Source organism: Diceros bicornis, unplaced genomic scaffold, assembly GCF_020826845.1.
Source record: "Diceros bicornis minor isolate mBicDic1 unplaced genomic scaffold, mDicBic1.mat.cur scaffold_54_ctg1, whole genome shotgun sequence".
Taxonomy (NCBI): Eukaryota; Metazoa; Chordata; class Mammalia; order Perissodactyla; family Rhinocerotidae; genus Diceros; species Diceros bicornis.
In genome coordinates, this window is record NW_026691418.1 from 2,680,700 (window position 1) to 2,700,557 (window position 19,858).

Sequence of the window (19,858 nt, forward strand, 5' to 3'; positions counted from 1 at the left end):
CCATCAATATGTGAATGAGTCTACCCAGCCTCCACATCTCCATCACTCTAGGTGGCTTCAAGTCAACAATCAGATGTGTGAGTAAAACTGTCCTAGACCATCCAATCCCAGCTGAGCCACCAATATGTCAAGATCAAAATAACTTCCCAGTTAACCCACAGAATCTTGAGAAAAAATAAACTATTCTTATTTGAAGTCACCAAATTTTAGTGTGATTTGTTACACAGCAGAAGCTGACTGATATATTATGCTACCCTTTAAATATGTCCTCTCATTTTTTGTATACTTATCACAGACTTCTATTTCTTTATCCAATATCGTAGACTGGAATATTCTTCTCTAGATTAAGTCTCTGAAAGAAAATCAGAGACCATATCACGTTCCATTTTACTTTTTCTTCTTCCTCTTTTCAACCAGACAACTTTAAGCATATATATTTAGAATATCTTCACTAACTTTAAGGTTATGGATATTCTTCTATATTGTCATCCACCACTGTTATACGTGGGGATTTTACTTTTAATTTTAGCCCTATAATCTATTTGGAATGATTTACTTGTGAATAATGTTAGTTTATGGTCCAGTGTTTTATTTTACAAATGGATATCTTTTAGTCTATAAAACAAAAACTGCATCATTTTAAAGGTTGATTTGAAGCATATGGAATCTGAATAATGTTTGGAAAACTATCTTTAAAACACTGTTTTCAGTCACAAGTATAGTATATCTCTCCATTTAATCTGAGCTTTTACATGCATTGTATCTCTTTATAATCTTCTTCACATAACTAATGTGTAGTTCCAATTATTTTAACTACTCATCTTAAATAATTCATTGTTCTTAGGAATGGAAAAATTACTTACATGTTTAAACTAATTCTTACTCATATAACAGTATTTTTGATGTTTCATATAGGAATCTAGCTTCCTTTCACATTACTCCACTTATTTACCAGTTCTAAACTTTATAAGTTATGTCCCACTAAAATAATAGATTTTCTCTTCTTCTCTAATATTATTTACCTCTTATGCTGTTGATTCTCGTTTTTTCATGACTGGGCTCTCCAATGCCACACTGAATCACAATAGTGTTTGCCAGGGGCATTTTCCTCTTCTTAAGTGTAGCGTAAACATCAGATAAATTCCTCTTCAGGGCAGAGGAGTCATCTAAGAGAGAGAAAGTAAAAACGTGAAGGGGAATCATTTCTAGCTGGAAGTCAACAGACTAGCTTCTCTTGGCTGTTTGGAGCTGGAGATGTTATGCAATGTGGCCAGCTCAGAATCAGAGGATCTGTCTCTAGTCCCAGGAATTAGTCTTGGTCAAATCTCTCAACCTCATTAGACCTCATTTTCTTCACATGTAACATGAAGAGTTGGATGAGTCTTTTTGAGTTCTGAAATCCAGTGACTCCAAGATACCCTTCACCCACATGCACTTGACAATGACCAGAGAGAGTTTTTAGTTTTCTTCCGCATCAACATTATTATCCATATCACCACTTAAAGACATATCAAATGTCTACTTTTGCATGACACTGATAAAACAGGTTCCATACCAAATCGCTGTTCATTGGGATAACAAATCTATAGTTAATTGTTTAGAGGTAAGCATAGAGATGGGCCATGCTGGAACCAGCAATCAATGGGCCAAAAAGTCTTGCTTTATTTTACAGCGAGGCTGTGGAAACATTCCCTAATACACCAGAATTCTTCTGTACTTAGAAAGTATGAAATAAATGGGAGCCTTGAATCCTTGGTTACGAGCTAATAAGGATATGATTTTTAAAATATTGCTAATGATGCCATTTGCCTGCTATGAGGCTGTTCTCTGGTGAGTAAAGAGCAGATGTATTCAAGGCCACGTTCATTTCTCTAATAAATATTTACTCAGCGCCTGCCACTTGCTGCAAGATAGCAGTGATCTACTCTAAGAGCATTTATATTCTAGTAGGGTGACACAGACCATAAACAAAAAGAGAATTTTGAGGTGATCCATAAAGTTACATATACGTCAGACTTTTTTCATTCTGGACTACTATTCACCCTTTCTCTTCTTTTACTGTTTCCCAGAACTCTAAGCGTGGACTTGAACAACCAGAAATCATGGGTCTCAAGTTTCTTCTCGCAATGCCCCTGTTTCAAAGACATAGTGTTGATCATCTGAGAGTATGTCTCTTTTAAGTCTAAGTTCCTAGGAATCAGCATTATTTCATCACTTTCTTGAGAGGATGGATGATATTACGAAGGGAAAATAAAATATCATATGGTATTTATACTCAAAATGATGTTTCCACTCTAATTGTTTTATATAATGTGGTGTGATTTGGGGCAAGTCAGTTACTCCTTCTGAGACAGTGGTAATAATACCCTGAAAAGCATTCTATAGAGATTAAATGAAACAAAGTATGAGAAACTGCTTTGTAAATTGCAGAGCAATCTATTTCATCTTATTTATTATAATAACATTTTCATTTATCCAATCCTTTTTGACTCTACACAACCTCCCTAGACTGAGTTTTATAATTTATTCAACAATAATAATGGGTCAAATTGGTTGAGTATCAGAAATTTCATATGGTTCAACCTAATTAATAGGCCATCACAATATTTAATTTAGTTATAATTACAGTTAAATTTTTCATGTTGCATTACCATCTGCCAGGCACATTCTAGGCATCTGACATGTATTCACTCATTTAATGCTCACAACAATGCCATGGAGACAATACTATTAACCCCTATTGTATGGATGAGGAATATTAGAGGTTATATAATTGTCCAAGTTCACACAGCTGGTACCCAGGTAGTCTACCTCCAAAATCTCTTTTAGGGATCCACTAGCAGTCGTGGAGCTTACATTGTAAAAGCATCACCCTGGTTCCTGGTTGGCGAATGGACCAGAGGGGACTAAGCAAGAAAGCACATGGCTACTGAAATGATACAGGCAAGCAATTCTGAATACAGGATTTCCTTCCTTTTTAAGGCTGAATAATATTCCATTGTATAGATGCCCCAGATTTTCTTCATCTTTTCACCCACGGATGCACAATTAGGTAGTTTCCATCTCTTGGCTATTGTGAATAATGTTGCAGTGAATTTTGTCAAATGTTTTCCTGGCACTTAGTGAGTTTGAAAAATTCTTCTTATACACATTAGTTACTGTAATTAACTACCTTTCTAAATGTCTAAAGATTAAATATTTGTCATTCTACAGAAATATCTTGCCTAATCATGATTTGTGTTGTTGTCTGTTTATGAATGATCTAAGATTTTTGTACAAAAATTTGTTATAATGTCTTTTTTTTCATGTATTCAGGAACCTGGCATAATATGGGTATTCCCTGATTCTTGATTTTTAGTAGAGTTTTCTAGTAAAACTTTAAGATAGGAAGCGTCTTCATAGATGTGAGGCAGAGAGCAGAAAAATAATATAGTGATTGTTATATTTAATTATATCAAAAGGATATAAAACTGTCGCTTTGCTAAATTATTTGTACACACCATTTGCTTATTTGTAAGAATGGCACATATCGTTTTATTAATGAAAAGAGAATTCAATAAACAATTTTAACATAAAACAATATCTATTGAGAACTTATATGAAAATTTTAGCAATATGCTGTCACCAATTTCCTCACCTGTAAAATGGAGATAAATAATACCATCTTCCTTATGGGTTGCTATGAATATACTCAAGAGTAATGTACGTAAAATGCTTATCACCATGTCGGTGGGAAAGTGATGTCCCATTCATTTTTCCACCGGGATGATGACAGCTTCTTTTACGCTTGAAGTCTGTAGTTTTCAAAATATGTTCTACTGATGTAAAGTGAATCCCTTTTTATAAGTTCTTTGTAGAGTTAGATGATCCCTTTGGAATACAAATTCAGGTTCCCGTGTGTGTGTGTCTATACGCACATCTCTCAAATAATACTTCAAGCCTTATAATGAAAAGCTACCTTCCCCACTCTTGACTTTGGTTCCAAAAACAACTTCAATTTTCTGGTTGAAAATCTAACTTTCTAAATTAGCTACCCATACAGCATTTTCATTTTTCAGCTTTTGACTATTTATACTTTCTTTCTTCTCTGAAACAATCAGCATAAAGAGTTCTTACATATGTTAAAAACATAATTCCCCTTGCCCAATATAACTATTTAATGAATTATGATAAATCAAAATTCAATGTCTGCTGTTTTATGACATAAGTGTTTACCATTTTATAGCATATGAATCTTATCCAGAGATGTGCTACGTCAGATATTATGAATACATTTTCTGTCTCACTTTTTCCTTTGACCTTTTATATGGGAAAATTCTCTTGTTTCTTTGTTGTCTTCCTCTGGATTCATCACTGGTTCATCTCCTTCCACCGGAAATTTAAATCTCTTTCCAGTAACTTCTGACGCATGAGTCAATTCATGGGCTTCAGGTTTTGCTTGGGGACATCCCTCTTGGGCTTGAACATATACACAGGCCCACATATGCACAGTATGTCTGGAAGGATAGAGGAGAAAAGGATGTTTGTCTCTGTGCAAAAGGACTGGGAGACAGTGGTAGAGTGAGAATATTTTACTGACTTTGCACCACTCTTTGAAGTTTTCCTACATGTGTATCTACGACGTAGTGGCCTCTCTGCCCCCAGTTTTTAAAATTAAAATAGCATTATATCCTGATCTCCTGGCTTGGGACAGCAAAGTGTAGAGAAATGTGAATATATGATCCAATATTTTAACGAAATTAAGTAAAGCAAACCCGCAGAAAAAAATTATAATTTTAAATATGGTCACGTCATTCTATGAGTCTGTGTAAAGGTGGGGAAAGGAATGAAGAAAAGCTTTTAAACATCCAGCTACCTGTACAGTCTAGGGGTCCACGGAAAGCCCCGCCTCCAGCCCTGCCCCTGGAGCTCATTTCCTCCCCCTGTGAAGTCCACCTGACTTATTCCAGCCCCACCCCCGTGTCTTCCCGCCCCTGGAACTGGTCCCCACCCACAGCCCCGCCCCTAAACCTGGTCCTGTCCCTGTTGCTACCCCAGCGCGCTGCCCGCCCTAGCACTCAATCTAGAAACTAGACACCTCCCCCAAGGCTTGGGTGCGCGGCCTCGCCCCGCCCCGCACGCCGCCTCGACCCGGAGCCGCCAAATGTCCGTCCTGCCCGAACTTCTGTCCTCCCCGAACTTCCGTCCTCCCTGAATGCCCGCCCGAGACCGGAAGCGGAAGCGCAGGTGGCGCCGTGGATGGAGCTGGGGGCTTCGTGGTGTGTTCCATCTTCTAGGCGAGGATGGGATTCTGGTGGACTTTTGCTCTCAGGGGCGGGGCGCGGTGATCGCTGGGTGGTCCGGGCTCGGGTAGCGGTCCAGGGAGGGGCCTGGGCCGAGGGCAGCCCCGTCAGGGCCCGGCGTCTCTCCATCCCCTCGCAGCTTCGTTTCCCCCAGGCTGTTCCCTCAGGGACCCCGAGGCTGCTGTTCCTCCTGGCTCCCGGCGCCGCTGTCCCCTCCTCAGAGTCCCCGTCACCGTCCTCCGTGTGATTTTGTCCCCAGGGGGCTTATCTGCGTCTGCAGGCGGTGTTTGTGTTGTTACAAATGGGGGCGCTCCTGGCGTCTAGAGGGGGAGGCAGGGATGATGCTCAGCGTCCTCCAGGGCCCAGGACGGCCCGACACAGAATTGCCCGCCCCCAGATGTCAGTGGTGCGGAGGTTGGGAAACCTGCTCCAGGGCCTGAAAATCTCCCGAGCCCTGAATGAAGTGTGGAAATTGTTGACAAGTCAGCGAGTCACTTACAGGGTCCCTAAATGACAAGCTTGTTTAAAGGGTCCAGAGTCACCAAAACGTCTCTGTCCAGCCAAGTGAGTTGAGTGACTCAAGTGCACACAGCACGAAGTTGCTTTCTCCCATCTCGCGGAGCAAGTGGCTGGATAGGAATCTGGAAAATCCAGTCACAGCCAACAGTTACAGTTAAAGCAGTAAATACAAAAAAAGAAGAGTGAATGGGGTGGCCTTTCCATCCAACACCCTATAAAAGACCTCAAAAGCTTGTTTGTGCTTTTTTTTTCCCCCCTCAGACACGAAAAGCATCCGTGGAGCTCAAGTTTGAGGTGAAACCGGGCTCAGTGTCCACCTGTCCTCGCTGATCCATGGATTTCTGTGTGACCAGGTGAGTACCCTGTGGACCTGGTACCAAAAGGTTCTGGCAGCCTCCGCTGTGCAGAAGACCTGTCACTGGGGTTTCCTGGCCTCAGGTTGTCACCACATGGACTCACTGAGAATGAGGGTATCTTGAGAAAAATTATTGATGTTTGATGGATTATATTCAAGGGAAAGATGGTAAACTGTGTGTGGTTCTGTGGGGTAAATATTTCAGTAAGTACCGTTATATGCAAATAAGAACATATGAAACAAACGTAAATAACTGCAAATGTGGATTATAGTAGAAAATATAGATTTACTTGCATTGCGTATTACTCAAAAGTCAGGATTTATATATATTATAAATACAAAAATGTTTTGCCTGTGTATGTAGTATTAGAAGACATCCCATGAAATATTAGCAGGGATACTCAGCAACGTTCCTTAGAACCATTCAATTTGACTTCTAAAATCCTATAAATCCTCCACAAAAATTTGAAATAGAGGAGCATTCAAGGAAAAAGATGATTTGAACTTCTTTGTATTAATAACAAATTTAAAAGTGAATTTGCCAGTAGCCAGATTCATTTTGAGCATTTTTTTCTTTATGACATTTCAAATCATTTGGAGGAATACTAAGCAACACTGTAGATTGAAGGGAAGGGCACTAGTCTCCAAAAAGACTGTCCTCACCACCTTGCCTTCTAAAGGGAATTAACTTTGTTTCTTGAAACTTTTCTAAAATAACGGTCTGGTGATTCACGTTGCAGAGAATCATGTGAAGTACTTTTGTATTTAGTTGTTGGCTTCTACTAATTGTGTGTGTGTGTGTGCCTTTTTCATTCTAGCTTTCTTGTGACGTTCTTGAGGGGAATGTGTGCTTGTCATGCAATAGATAGTCTTTGAGTGTATAATTTATGGTGACCAACTATCCTCGTTTATTCAGGACAGAGGGTTTTTCCAGGACACAGGACGTTTAGTGTTCAAACCAGGGCAGTCCTAGACAAACTGGGATGGTTCCTCATCTCATGATCCAGGCCCTGGGCCACATGAATGGGGACCTGGAGAATCAGAGAGATCTTGTCCCACCTCCATGGAATTTATATTGTATTTGGGTATTTGGATTTTAGACAGTTAATGATGAGAGTGATGTGGGAGTTTGGCATAAGGGGACTCAACCTGACGGGGCAGGGAAGCCCTCTTGAGAAGGACTGATATTTAGCTTGAGAGCTAGAGTTGGGACTGGATTTAGCTAGTTGGAGGGTTAGACTGGAGTGAGGGTGTGGGAGTGTGTTCAAGAAAGTGTTTCAGGCAGAGGGACCCGCATGAGGACACCCCTGAAACAGAGAGCCTGGTGTGTCCATGAACTGAGAAGTGGGATGTCTGAGTCAAGTCAACACAGGGGGAGAGCTGTGAGCCAGACCAGCGAAGGTGACACCCTGGACCAGGTCAGGAGTGACTTGGGACTCTGTTCTAAGACCATTGGGAAGACTCTGGAGAAATGTGAGTAGAAGGATGATGTAATTAATGTTTGGTCTAAGCACGGGGGTTAAAATGGACTTCATGGTTAAGAATGAAGACTTAAGAGGCAAGATGGGAGGTGCTGGGAATAAGATTAGGAATAAGATGATTGTTCCCTATGCCAGGCTGATGGCTGTGGAGCAAGAAATAAGTAGAAAGAAAAGACCTTGGAGTGTAGAACCGAGAGAATGTAACGGTACTTTCTTGCCTGCATGTGTCAGATGACACAGGGCACTGTCTGTGCTCCTCGCTGCTGTCCGTGCAGACCTGCAGGTGCCCCCTCATACAGGTCTGTGTGTTCACCCCTCTTTGCCACACACATGCTCCCCTCCACATCCTAAAGGAACTCAGGCCTTACTTGTGAGGGGGTTGTCTCACACGGGAGACACCTAGGAGATCCCCTGCAGGCATCAGAGCAGCCCCTTCAGCATCTCCCTCAGCCTCCTCCTTTCCCCTCTCTCGCCTTCCACACCCAGAAGGACCCCTGCTCAGTATTCCACATCCCCATGATCTTAGTCCCCTAGGCTTGAGAAGGGTGGGGCAGCCACTGGGGTGGACATCATCTGCCCCTTCCACTTTGACCCGCGCAGGTCCAGGGCTAGACAGAGAGTGACGCTACTGGGAGTTGAGCCATGAGACACATGGTGTCTCCCACCTGGGCTCCCTCGTTCTGGACGGGGGCAGCCTCTACTTCAGTGGTGAGGGCCTGTGCTACAGCCACGCTGTCTCTCCCAATCGGAGTCCTGTGTTGCCTCCTTTGCTCTAAAGTGAGCTATGATTCATCTCTCTATCCACCCGGTCTGGGTTCAGACTTCTCATCACTGTGTGATCACTGGGTCCAGCCACCGTCCATCTCGTTGCCTCCCCCCTGAACAAATCTCCCCTCTTCCCCTCTGCTTTCCCCTCTGCTTTTCCCACAAAGGTCCCTACATCCTCCCTCTCCTTAATCCTTTATGTTCACCCCAACTCTTGCTCAGCTCCTCTCGCCTTCTCTCTACAGGTTACACCTATGGAGCCGTGGCCCCGACTACCAACAGTGAGTATTCCTGGCCCTGATCTCCTGGGTCCCGTCCGCATTTGGGGATAGGGAGCACATGTTCTCCTACACCTACTGTCCTTGGTGAGGGAAGCACCTGGAAGGGCCCTAATTCATCCCTTCTCTCCCTCCCGGCTTTTGGTGGAGAGTCCCAGCCCACGGTGAGAAAACCTTAGACAGAGACATGTTATCCACCACATTCTGACCCCACGTGGTTTTCACTTTAATTCTGCTAAAGCTCCGCCCTTGGTCCTCCTTTTCCAGGTATCTCATCCATGTGTCCAGTTTTCTGCCCATTCATCTGTCTCTCCTCCGAGTTCAGTCTCTCTTGTTCACCTATCTCTCTCTCTCTCTTGGGCTCCTCTCATCCACCGGCTTGCTCATCCCTCTACTAACACAGTTACCCGTCCCCTCACTCTCATTTATGCTTCATCTGTGAATGGTGGTCCTGGCACAGCCACTGCTGGAGCCTAGGTGAGCTTGGGGGCTCCTCCCACTCTATCCCTCCCTGAAGAGAGCCCTCACCACAGGTCCCGAGCCTGCCACCACATCCCTGCATACTTGATCATCACCTGTGCTACCAGAAGCCACCACAGGTATCGGGAGCCCCTTTTCATTCCCAAGAGAAGTTCTCTGGCCCCACTCCTCCACCAGCCAGTTGTGATCCAGGAGCTGGGAAACCAGGGTGTGAAATTCTGGTTTTAGGGCAATCATGCTGATCACAAAGATTATACCAACGATTCAGTCTAAGGCCAGCCCTCAGAGAGCCCCTAGTCTTGTGAAATTAACACAACATTATAATACAATGTGGGATGATTCGGGGAGAGGCACCTGGCATAATTTGGAGGGGAAGAGCTTGCTAGAGAAAGTTTCACCAGAATGGAGTCTTTAAGAAAGAATAGGAGGGACCCTGGCAAATAGAGGATGAAGGGTTTTCCTGGCAGAGTGGATTCCATGAGCAAAGTCTCCAGCCAGAAACAACATGCTGTAAGGGGAGAATTGAAACAAATTTGGTTTGCATGAAGCATGAAGTTTAAACCACAGTAGATGGATAAAATGATACTGAAGTTCAGCAGGAGCCAGATTGAGTAGAGCCTTGAGTGCCAGGTCAAGAAGGTTGAACTAAACACTGAAGGCCATAGGGAGCCATGGGTGGTACTAGAGCAGTGGTGGCCCTAGTGAGGTATTCATTTCAGAAAGATTCTTCTAGTAGTCCATGTAGAACATCCTTTAGACAGAGCATCCAGTGAGCCTGTTGGGGTGTTGGTCCGGATGAATGATGTTAAGACCTCAGCTGGGACAGGGATGGAGTGTATGTGAGGACCAGCGTGCAAGGTGAATGGGTGTTACTGGGAGGGAGGAGGAGCTGAGCAGATATACTGGTTCTGACTTGCGTGACCACACGGGTGGGTGGTGGTGCCACTTTGAGAGAAGACGACAGATGAAAGTGAGTGCAGGACTCTATTCTGGACTCAGGCCAGCTCTCAGTGATGGCCATCGTTCTCCCTCTCATCTTACAGCTTTGGGGCACAACCTGAAGACCCTCACAGTCACCTTCTCCATCTTCACCCTCTGATAGTCATCAGAAAGGAGCAATGTGTCAGCCACGTTCAACTCCATTGAGAGGATCCTGCAGAGCCTGGTGAGACCCTGGTCCCAGCAGCTCCTGGTGGGTTAAATCCCACAGAGCCCCTCCCCTAACCCCTGTCCCTCCTGCTCATCCTCCTCCTCCTTCCTCCCCTGCTAGATCCTTGTTCAAGAGGAGAAGCCTGGGCCCATTCTACTCGAGTTGCAGTCTGGTCTCCCTCAGGTGAGACCCTCCCCTGAGCATTTGCCCCTAATGACCACTTTTGTGACCACCCCTCTTTGTCTCCCCACTGTCCTCCCATTTCCTCCTTCCAGTTCTGGCCCCTACCCCCAGAGGTTTCAGGACCTCTCTCTAGAGTCCCCACATCCCTTTCTCCCCAGGCCTGAGAAGGATGGGGCAGCCACCAGTGTGACACCGTCTGCACCCACCACCCTGATCCAGTGGGCCACCATGCCTCTGTGCTGGGAGCTGAGAGTCTCCAGCTGTCTGCTCTTCCTCTCGGTGGCTCCAGGCTCTGCAGCCCAGAGTTTATCCATCCAGAGAGAACACCAGCTACATTTCCGCATCATCGTCAGTAACCTCAGCAACCTGGAGCCCACATCCTCGGAGTACACCGCCCTGCCGAGAGACACTCAGGATCATGTGGGGTTTCCCCCTCGCCCGTCTCACCTTGTCCTGAGGGCGGCGTCATTCCTCTGCCTGACTTACTTCTGTTACGTGAATGTTTCAACCCTTCACTTTCCCTGCGTGTCTGGGTTCTCTTAGTGTCCAGAGGTGATGTCCTAGCTGCCTTGCCCATTTATCACTTGTGTAAACTGAAGCTCAGAAAGGGGAGTATTGTGCCTAGGGTCACACAGTGAGTTAGGGGCAGAGCCAGGATTTGAAGTCAGGTCTCCCTTGCCCTAAGGTCTGTGATCTTTCACTGGCTCCAGTGGCGCCCTGCATCCCCAGGAGACCTCCATCTCACCCACTCTCCCTCGCGTTTGTTCTAGGTCACCAAGCTCCACAAGGGCAGCCAGATGTGAGACATATTACACTCCTGCCTGGTCACCGACTTGATGTAGGTTGAGGAGATTGGAAGCATTGGCTGAGCTGGTGGCTGATGACTCTGAGCTCAAGTGACACATCCTTTATCTGGATGTCACTGGCATGGTGCCCATTCTGCCCCACATCCCTGTCAGCTAATCCTACCATCTCCTTCCATAAGTTTTTGGGGAATGAGAAAAGCATTAACATTTGGGGCCACCAACCTCCAGCATCCTCCTCCTCCTCCTCTTCTGGAGACTTTCAAAAAATATCAGCAGTCTAACTGTGTTCTCCAGTAGTGGACCCACTAAGCACATGGGGCAATTAAAATTTTTTATACACCTATTGTGATACGATTCACATATTGTGTATGCGGAGCAGTGTATTTTTTTGGCTTTTCTATATACAAAATCTTCTCATCTGCAAAACAAATAGTTTTACCTATTTCCTTCCAATCTGGGTTTCTTTTATTCCTTTTTCTTGCCTAATTGCCCTCATTAGAACCTCTAGTACCTGTGATTAACATACGAGTTAAGGCAAGACATCATTGTCTTGTCCCTGGTCTTAGGGGGAAATTTTCAGTCTTTCATCATTGAATATGGTGTTAGCCGTGGGTTTTTCATCGATGCTGTTTATAGGTTGAGAAAGTTTTCTTCTATTCCTAATTTGTTGAGTGTTTACTTTTTTTGACATGAAGGGCGTTGTATGTTGTCAAATTCTTTTCTGTATATGTGGTTGAGATTGCGTGGTATTGGCCCTTATTCTATTAATATGGTGTATTACATAATGAAGTTTTCAGATATTAAGCCAACCCTTCAACTAGAGGTGAGAGATTAAGATGTTCTCAAGTCTTTCCCAGGCGTGCCACAGCCCTGAGCCCTTGTGGGCTTCTAGGTGCCCACAAATACACTGGAGCTTTTCTAAGGCCCCTGTGGACATCTCATTCTCCCAATTTTTCTTCTAAGATTTGGCTCTCCTCTTGCCTGCCTCAGCTGGTATCACTCTCTCAGGCAACTACAATAGAAAACAATTAGCCCTGAATATTTTTAGCAAGTGCCCTGGGGACGGACTTTCCTCCCTGGGCAAGCTCTGAGTCAAGTAACGACAAGCCCTGAACATGGGGCTTTTTCAGGGAGCTGCCAGGCAGGTCAGCTAGTGACAGTTCGGTGGGGATGGGTCTTTTGAGAGCTCCAAACCCATTATGGCTGCTGGGCTGCTGTATGTCTCAGCCACTATTGTTCTGAGAATGACGGTTTTCAAAGTTATGGAGGATATTGTGAGAGCAGGATGGGATAGTGCAAGTTATAGTGCCACAAAGTTGGCTCCCTTTATCAAGATTCCAAAATGTTTCTTCACTAAACCCTCCTCAGATTCTGACAAGCCATTGATTAATTTCTAGACTTCTGAAAAGTTGATTTTGACCATTTTTACCAGTGTTCTCATTGTTTTTATGCATTTCCAGAAGTCCTTACTCCAAAGTTTCAAAAATGTTCTCCCTGTGGTTATTTAAAATGAAATTATGTGAGAAATTCAGTTCCTCACTCACACACACTAGCCACATTTTAAGTGCTTGATAACAACATGGGGCTAATAATGAGTGTATATGGTAGTGCAGACAAATATTTACATTATTGCAGAAAGTTCTCTTGGACAGGACCCTGAAGCAGGGAATCTAAAGTTAGGGTAGAATTCCAGACACCCTTGTTCATCCCTTGTGCCCTTCCAGGTCTGTCCCCCACAGTAAATACACTGGAGCAGACTCCCTGTGTACCTTGCCACCTTGGCACAGAGACTGGACAGAGTTGCCATCTAGGAGAAATTCCTGCGGCTGACCCAGAATGGACCCAGCTACAGAACTTGATCCTGAACAGGAAGAGTGTCCTTGGGGATGATACGGTTCCCTGGTCATTGGGAAAGAATGTGAGGCCTTTCCGGGGACTCTGGATGCCTGGGGCTTAGAGAGCATTGAGCTTTCTCAGGCTGGCAGGAGGGGGCATAGTCCCCTTTACCCACCATTGAGAGAGAGAAAAGGAAACCAGTGTAATATAGGAGGCCGTCACCTTCTCCTAGACAGCTCTGTGACGTAAAGCTAGTCACCTCCCCTCTCTGGACTTTTGTTTCCTTATCTCTGCACTGACAGCTACTGGGCCAGATGGTCAATGAGGGCCTCCAGCTGTGTGTGAAGCAGACTCACAGGTTTGAGGGTAGATGTAGTTTCTGATCCACAGGCTATAGTTTGCCAAGTCCCGCTCTAGATGATCACCGATGGGCTAGAACTTTCTACAGTGGTGAAATGTTTTATATCTGTGCTCTCCAGTGCATAGCCACATGTGGCTGTTGAGTACTTGAAGGATGGTGCTGTGACTGGTATTTATTGTTACTGATTTTTAATGTTACTGAGGTACTAGAATTTTTATTTTATTTAACTAAGATTCATTTTAATTCAAAAAGAGACTTGTTGCTGCTCCTTATCAGACAGCACACCTCTAAGAGGTTGTCTGGGTAGAGCTACAAGTACGGAGACCTGCACCCCTCCCCCCATGCCCACTGGGTTCTGTGTGTCCTACCCTCCTGGAGTTTATCATGTAGCGGGGAAGAACAAGAATAGAGAATTGAAACATCAATTATTTAATGTGAACAAACTCATACTTGCAGGCGGAAATCAGGGAAGACTTCCTGCAGGAAATTACATTGTAGGTTAATCCTAGAAAATGAATATTAAGCAAATAGATAAAGGAGAAGGGAATGATGTGTTTCTAGGCGCAGAAGAACACTTTTGAGTTGGATTTTACAAATTTAGAGAGAGCCCATAGGCTTTCCAGCTATGAGGACCCATTCTGCCCCCGGCTGTCATAAGAAAGTCCAGCCCAAATTCAGCCCTCTGTGCCCAGAGGTATGAATTTTTTTTAATTTATTACTCTTTTGTTCTGTGGTAATGGTCTTGGATTTTGTAGCAAAGTATGCTCAGTTTTTAGAGATGGAAACTAAAATGGTGTGAAACATCATGATGTCTACTTGACTTTAATATTTCATTGAAAACATGGGATGAATCAAGGGTGGCAAGTGTCAATAATTTATACATTTATGCAATATTGTTTTAATTAGATAGACTATACATTGTTAAATCTAGATCATGGATATTTATGAGACTGTTCCCTTTATTTTTCTGTGTCTAAAAAGTTTTATTAAAAAGAGTGAAACACACTCACATGCATTCTCCATTTCATTCACTTCCAGAATATTCTCCCAACAGAGATGATGCCTTGATTGAGAAGCCTGGTAAACCTGCAGGAAGCCCCAGCCCATAGAACGGGGCGAGTATCTTGATGCTGTGCCTCATAGAAGAGAACCATGCGCACAGGGTCTTGGATTATGTGGAAAGTTAGCCAACCCTTGTCAAGGAGGATTGAGGGACAGTGTGTCACCAGGAGCCCTGGGGCGATGACAGGACGTGGCTCACCCCACCACATGTCTCCCCAGACCTCCCCTTCTGGGCCCTCAACCTCATCTGCTTGGCGGGACTCCTGGTGCTCATCACAGGCCTGATCTGTTGTGTCTTCTTAAGACATGACGTGTTGCTTGTCTTCTTACTATTGGGTTGTAAGAGCTCTTTATATATTATAAATACACGTCCTTTTCTAGGGATATGTTTTGCAGAGGTTTTCTCCCAGTCTGTGCGTGGTTTGCCTTCTCCTTCACCACATGAGTCATTGGGGAAATGTAAGTGACAGTCATCATGAGATTCCACCATACTTAAGAGTGGCTAAAATTAAAAAGACTGACTATAGCAAGTGTTGTTGAAGATGTCAAGTCACTGAAAATCTCATCGAGTGCTGGTGAAAAAGAGCTTGGATGCGTCTTTAAAAATTCCATACGTCTACCCAGCCATTCCTCTCTTAGGAATCCATCCAAGGGAAATAATCTCATATGTCTATACACAGACTTGTACACACATGTTGATAACAACCTATTTATAGTAGATAAAAATGGAAACCAACCCAAATGTCCATCTACTGGTGAATGGATACACAAAGTGTGGTATATCCCCACAGTGGCATACTATTCAACCATAAAGAGGAATTAATTATTTTTTTTCTTTTTTAATTATTGTATTGAAATTATAAAGGGTTTTAACATTGTGTAATTTCAGGTGTTCATTATTATTTGTGAATTTCTGTATAAACTGCATCATGCTTACCAGCGGTAGTCTAACTTTTATCCATCACCATGCATATGTGCCCCTTTAACTCTTTCACTCAACACCCAGCCCCTTTCCCCTCTGGTAACCACTAATCTGTTATCTTTATCCCTGGATATGTTTATCTTCTACATATGAGTGAACTAATGCTATTTGTCTTTGTATGGCTTATTTCGTTTATCATCATACCCTCAAGGTCCATCCAGGTTGTTGCAAACAGGACGATCTTGTCTTTTTTTCTGGCTGAGTAGTATTCAATTGTATATAATACATACCACATCTTCTTTATCTGTTCGTCTGTAGCAGGGTACTTGGATTGCTTCCATGTCTTGGCTATTGTGAATAATGCCACAGTGAACACAGGGGTGCATAAATCTCTTTGAATTGGTGATTTCAGTTTCTTTGGATAAATACCCAGTAGTGGGATAGCTGGAAGGTATAGTATTTCTATTTTTAATTTTTTGAGAAATCTCCATGTTTTCCCTGGTGGCTGCACCAGTTTGCATTCCCACCAGCAGTGTGTGAGGGTGACCTTTTCTCCTTATCCTCTCCAACATTTGTTATTTTTTGTCTTGGGAGTTATAGCCATTCTGACAAGTTTAAGGTGATCTCTCATTGTAGTTTTGATTTGAATATCCCTAATGGTTAGTGATGTTTGTTCATATCCTCTGCTCATTTTTAGATTGGATTATCTGTTTTTTTGTTGTTGGTTTGTATGAGTTGTTTATATATTTTGGAGATTAACACATTGTCAGATATATGAATTGCAAATATTTTCTCCCAGTTTTTGGGTTGTCTTTTCGTTTTTTTTTTTTTTTGTGAGGAAGATCAGCCCTGAGCTAACATCTGTGCTAATCCTTCTCTTTTTTTCTGAGGAAGACCAGCTCTGAGCTAACATCTATTGCCAATCCTCCTCCTTTTTTTTTTTCCCTAAAGTCCCAGTTGATAGTTCTATGTCATAGTTGCACATCCTTCTAGTTGCTGTATGGAGGACACGGCCTCAGCATGGCCGGACAAGCGGTGTGTCTGTGCACGTCCAGGATCCGAACCTTGGCTGCCAGTAGAGGTTCGCGTGCACTTAACCACTAAGCCACGGGGCTGGCCCTGTCTTTTCATTTTGTTCTTCGTTTCGTTTGCCTTGCAGAAGCCTTTTAGTCTCATGTAGTCCCATTTGTATAGTTTTTCTTTTCTTTCCTTTGCCTGAGTAGACATGGGATTGGAAAAGATGCTGCTGAGACCGATGTCAAAGACTGCACTGTGTATGTTTTCTTCTAGGAGTTTTATGGTTTCAAGTGTTAGATTCAAGTATTTTATCCATTTGGAGTTAATTTTTGTGTATGGTGGAAGATAATGATCTACTTTCATTCTTTTGCATGTGCCTGTCCAGTTTTCCCGACAGCATTTATTGAAGAGACTTTCCTTTCTCCATTGTATGATCTTGGCTCCTTTGTCAGAGATGAACTGACCACAGATGTGTGCTTTTCTTTCTGGGCTTTCAGTTCTGTTCCATTGATCTATGAGTCTGCTTTTGTGCCAGCACCATGCCATTTTGAGTAGTATAGCTGTGTAATATATTTTCAAGTTAGGATTGTGATGCCTCCTGCTTTGATCTTTCTAATCAGGATTGCTTTGCCTGTTCAAGGTCTTTTGTTATTCCATATACATTTTAGGATTCTGTGTTCTATTTCTATGAAGAGTGTCATTGGGATTCTGATTGGGATTGCATTGAATCTGTAGATTACTTTAGGTAATATGGACATTTTAACTGTGTTTATTCTTGCAATCCATGTGTATGGAATATCTTCCCATTACTTCAGGTCATCACTGATTTCTTTCAATAATGTCTTATAGTTTTCATTGTATAGGTCTTTAACTCTTTGGTTAAATTTAGCCCTAGACACTTTTTTCTTTTTGTGAAATTGTAAATGGGATTGTTTTCTTGAGTTCTCTTTCTGTTAGTTCCTTATTAGAGTATAGAAATGCAACTGCTTTTTGTAAGTTGATTTTGTACACTGCAACTTTGCTGTAGTTGTTGATTATTTCTAATAGTTTTCTGATGGATTCTTTAGGGTTTTCTATATTTACAATCATGTCATCTGCAAACAGCAAGAGTTTCATTTCTTCCTTTCCAGTTTGGATTCCTTTTATTTCTTTTTCCAGCCTAATTGCTCTGGCCAAAACCTCCAGTACTATGTTGAATGGGAGTGGCGAGAGTGGGCACCTTTGTCTTCTTCCTGTTCTCAGAGGAATGGCGTTAAGTTTTTCATCATTAAATATGATCTTTGCTGTGGGTTTGTGATATATGGCTTTTATTGTGTCGGGATACTTTCCTTCTATACCCATTTTATTGAAAGTTTTTATCATAAATGGATGTTGGATCTTGTCAAATCCTTTCTCTGCATCTGTGGAGAGGATCATGTGATTTTTATTCCTCATTTTCTTAATGTGGATTATCACATTGATTGATTTGCAGATGTTGAACCATCCCTGTATCCCTGGTACAAATTCCACTTGATCATGGTATATGATCCTTTTAATATATTGCTGTGTTCTATTTGCTGATATTTAGTTGAGGATTTTTGCATCTGTGTTCATCAGCGATATTGGCCTGTAATATTCCTTCTTTGTGCTGTTCTAGCCTGCTTTTGCTGTCCTGGTGATGTTGGCCTCATAGAATGAATTAGGAAGTGTTCCATCTTCTTCAACTGTTTGGAATAGTTTGAGAAGCATAGGTATTAAATCTTGTTTGAATATTTGGCAGAATTCTCCAGAGAAGACATCTGGTCCTGGACTTTTTTTATTTGGGAGGTTTTTGATAAAAATTTCATTCTCTTTACATGTGATTGGTCTGTTCATTTTCTCTATTTCTTCTTGATTCAGTTTTGGGAGGTTGTGTGAATCTAAGAATTTATCTATTTCTTTTAGGTTATCCAATTTGGTGGCATAAAAGTTGTTCAGTGTATTCTCTTATTGTCCTTTGGATTTCTGTGGTATCTGTTGTAATTTCTCCTCTTTCATTTCTAATTTTATGTCTTTGAGCCTTCTCTCTTTTTTCCTTAGTGAGTTTGGCTAAGGGTCTATCAATTTTGTTTCAGTCTTCTCAAAGAACCAGCTCTTTGTTTCATTGATCCTTTCTACTGTTTTTTTAGTCTCTATTTCATTTATTTCTGCTCTAATTTTTATTATTTCCCTCATTCTGCTGACTTTGGGCTTCATTTTTTCTTCATTTTCTGGTTCTATTAGGTGTAGTTTAAGGTTACTTATTTGGTATTTTTCTTGTTTGTTGAGGTGTGCTTGTATTGCTATGAATTTCCTTCTTACAACTGCTTTTGCTGCATCCCATAAGAGTTGTTTTGTTGTCTTTTTCGTTTGTCTTCAGGTATTTTTTGATTTCTTCTTTGATTTGTTCATTGAACCAATGGTTCTTCAGTCGTGTGTCCTTTAGTCTCCACATATTTGTGACTTCCTCATCTTTTCTCTTGTAGTTGATTTCAAGTGTCTTAGCATTGTGGTCAGAAGAGAAACTTGATATGATTTCAATCTTAAATTTATTCAAGCTTGCCTTGTTTGACAACATATGGTCTATCTATGAGAATGTTCTATGTACACTTAAGAACAATGTGTATTCTGCTGTTTTTGGAGGGTATGCTCTATGTATATCGATTAAGTTCATCTGATCATATGTTTCATTTAATTCCACTATTGACTTGTTGTCTTTCTCTGCATGATCTATCCCTGGATGTAAGTGGGGTGTTCAGGTCCCTTGCTATTACTGTGTTGCTGTTAATTTCTCCCATTGGGTTTATTACGGATTGCTTTATATTCTTTTCTGCTGCTGTGTTAGGTGTATATATTTTTATATGTGGTATGTCCTCTTGGTGGAAAGTCCCCTTTGTCATTATATACTGCCCCTCTTTGTCTCTCATAGTCTTTTTTATCTTGAAGTCTACTTTGTCTGATATAACTATGGCAACACCTACTTTCTTTTATTTGCTATTTGATTGGAGTATTTTCTCCCATCTCTTCATTCTGAGCCTGTTTGTTTTTAGAGCCGAGATGTGTTTCCTGGAGGCAGCATATTGTTGGGTCTTGTTTTCTAATCCACCCCACCAATCTGTGTCTGTTGATTGGAGAATTCAATCGATTTACAATTACAGTGATTATTGATACTTGAGGGCTTAATCCCACCTAATCTATATTTTCATTGTTTCTCTTCCTTTGTGTTTCTGACTACCATTTCACTTTGGGGGTTTTCATGGAGGTTGTCTCTTTTGTTATGATCTATGGCTCTGCTCTGATTTTTTGTTTGCTGGTTACTGTGGGGTTTGTATTAAGAACTCATAGATGAGATAGGCCATCTTCT

General features: G+C 42.3%; 1 long non-coding RNA gene across 1 annotated transcript; it reads left to right on the plus strand.

The window, feature by feature from the left end:
* Window positions 1–6,097: 6,097 nt before the first annotated feature.
* LOC131403044 (uncharacterized) lies at window positions 6,098–10,236 on the plus strand. The gene is made up of 3 exons (XR_009219174.1): window positions 6,098–6,154; window positions 8,648–8,683; window positions 10,204–10,236. It is a non-coding gene; the product is annotated as an uncharacterized LOC131403044 (long non-coding RNA).
* Window positions 10,237–19,858: the final 9,622 nt, after the last annotated feature.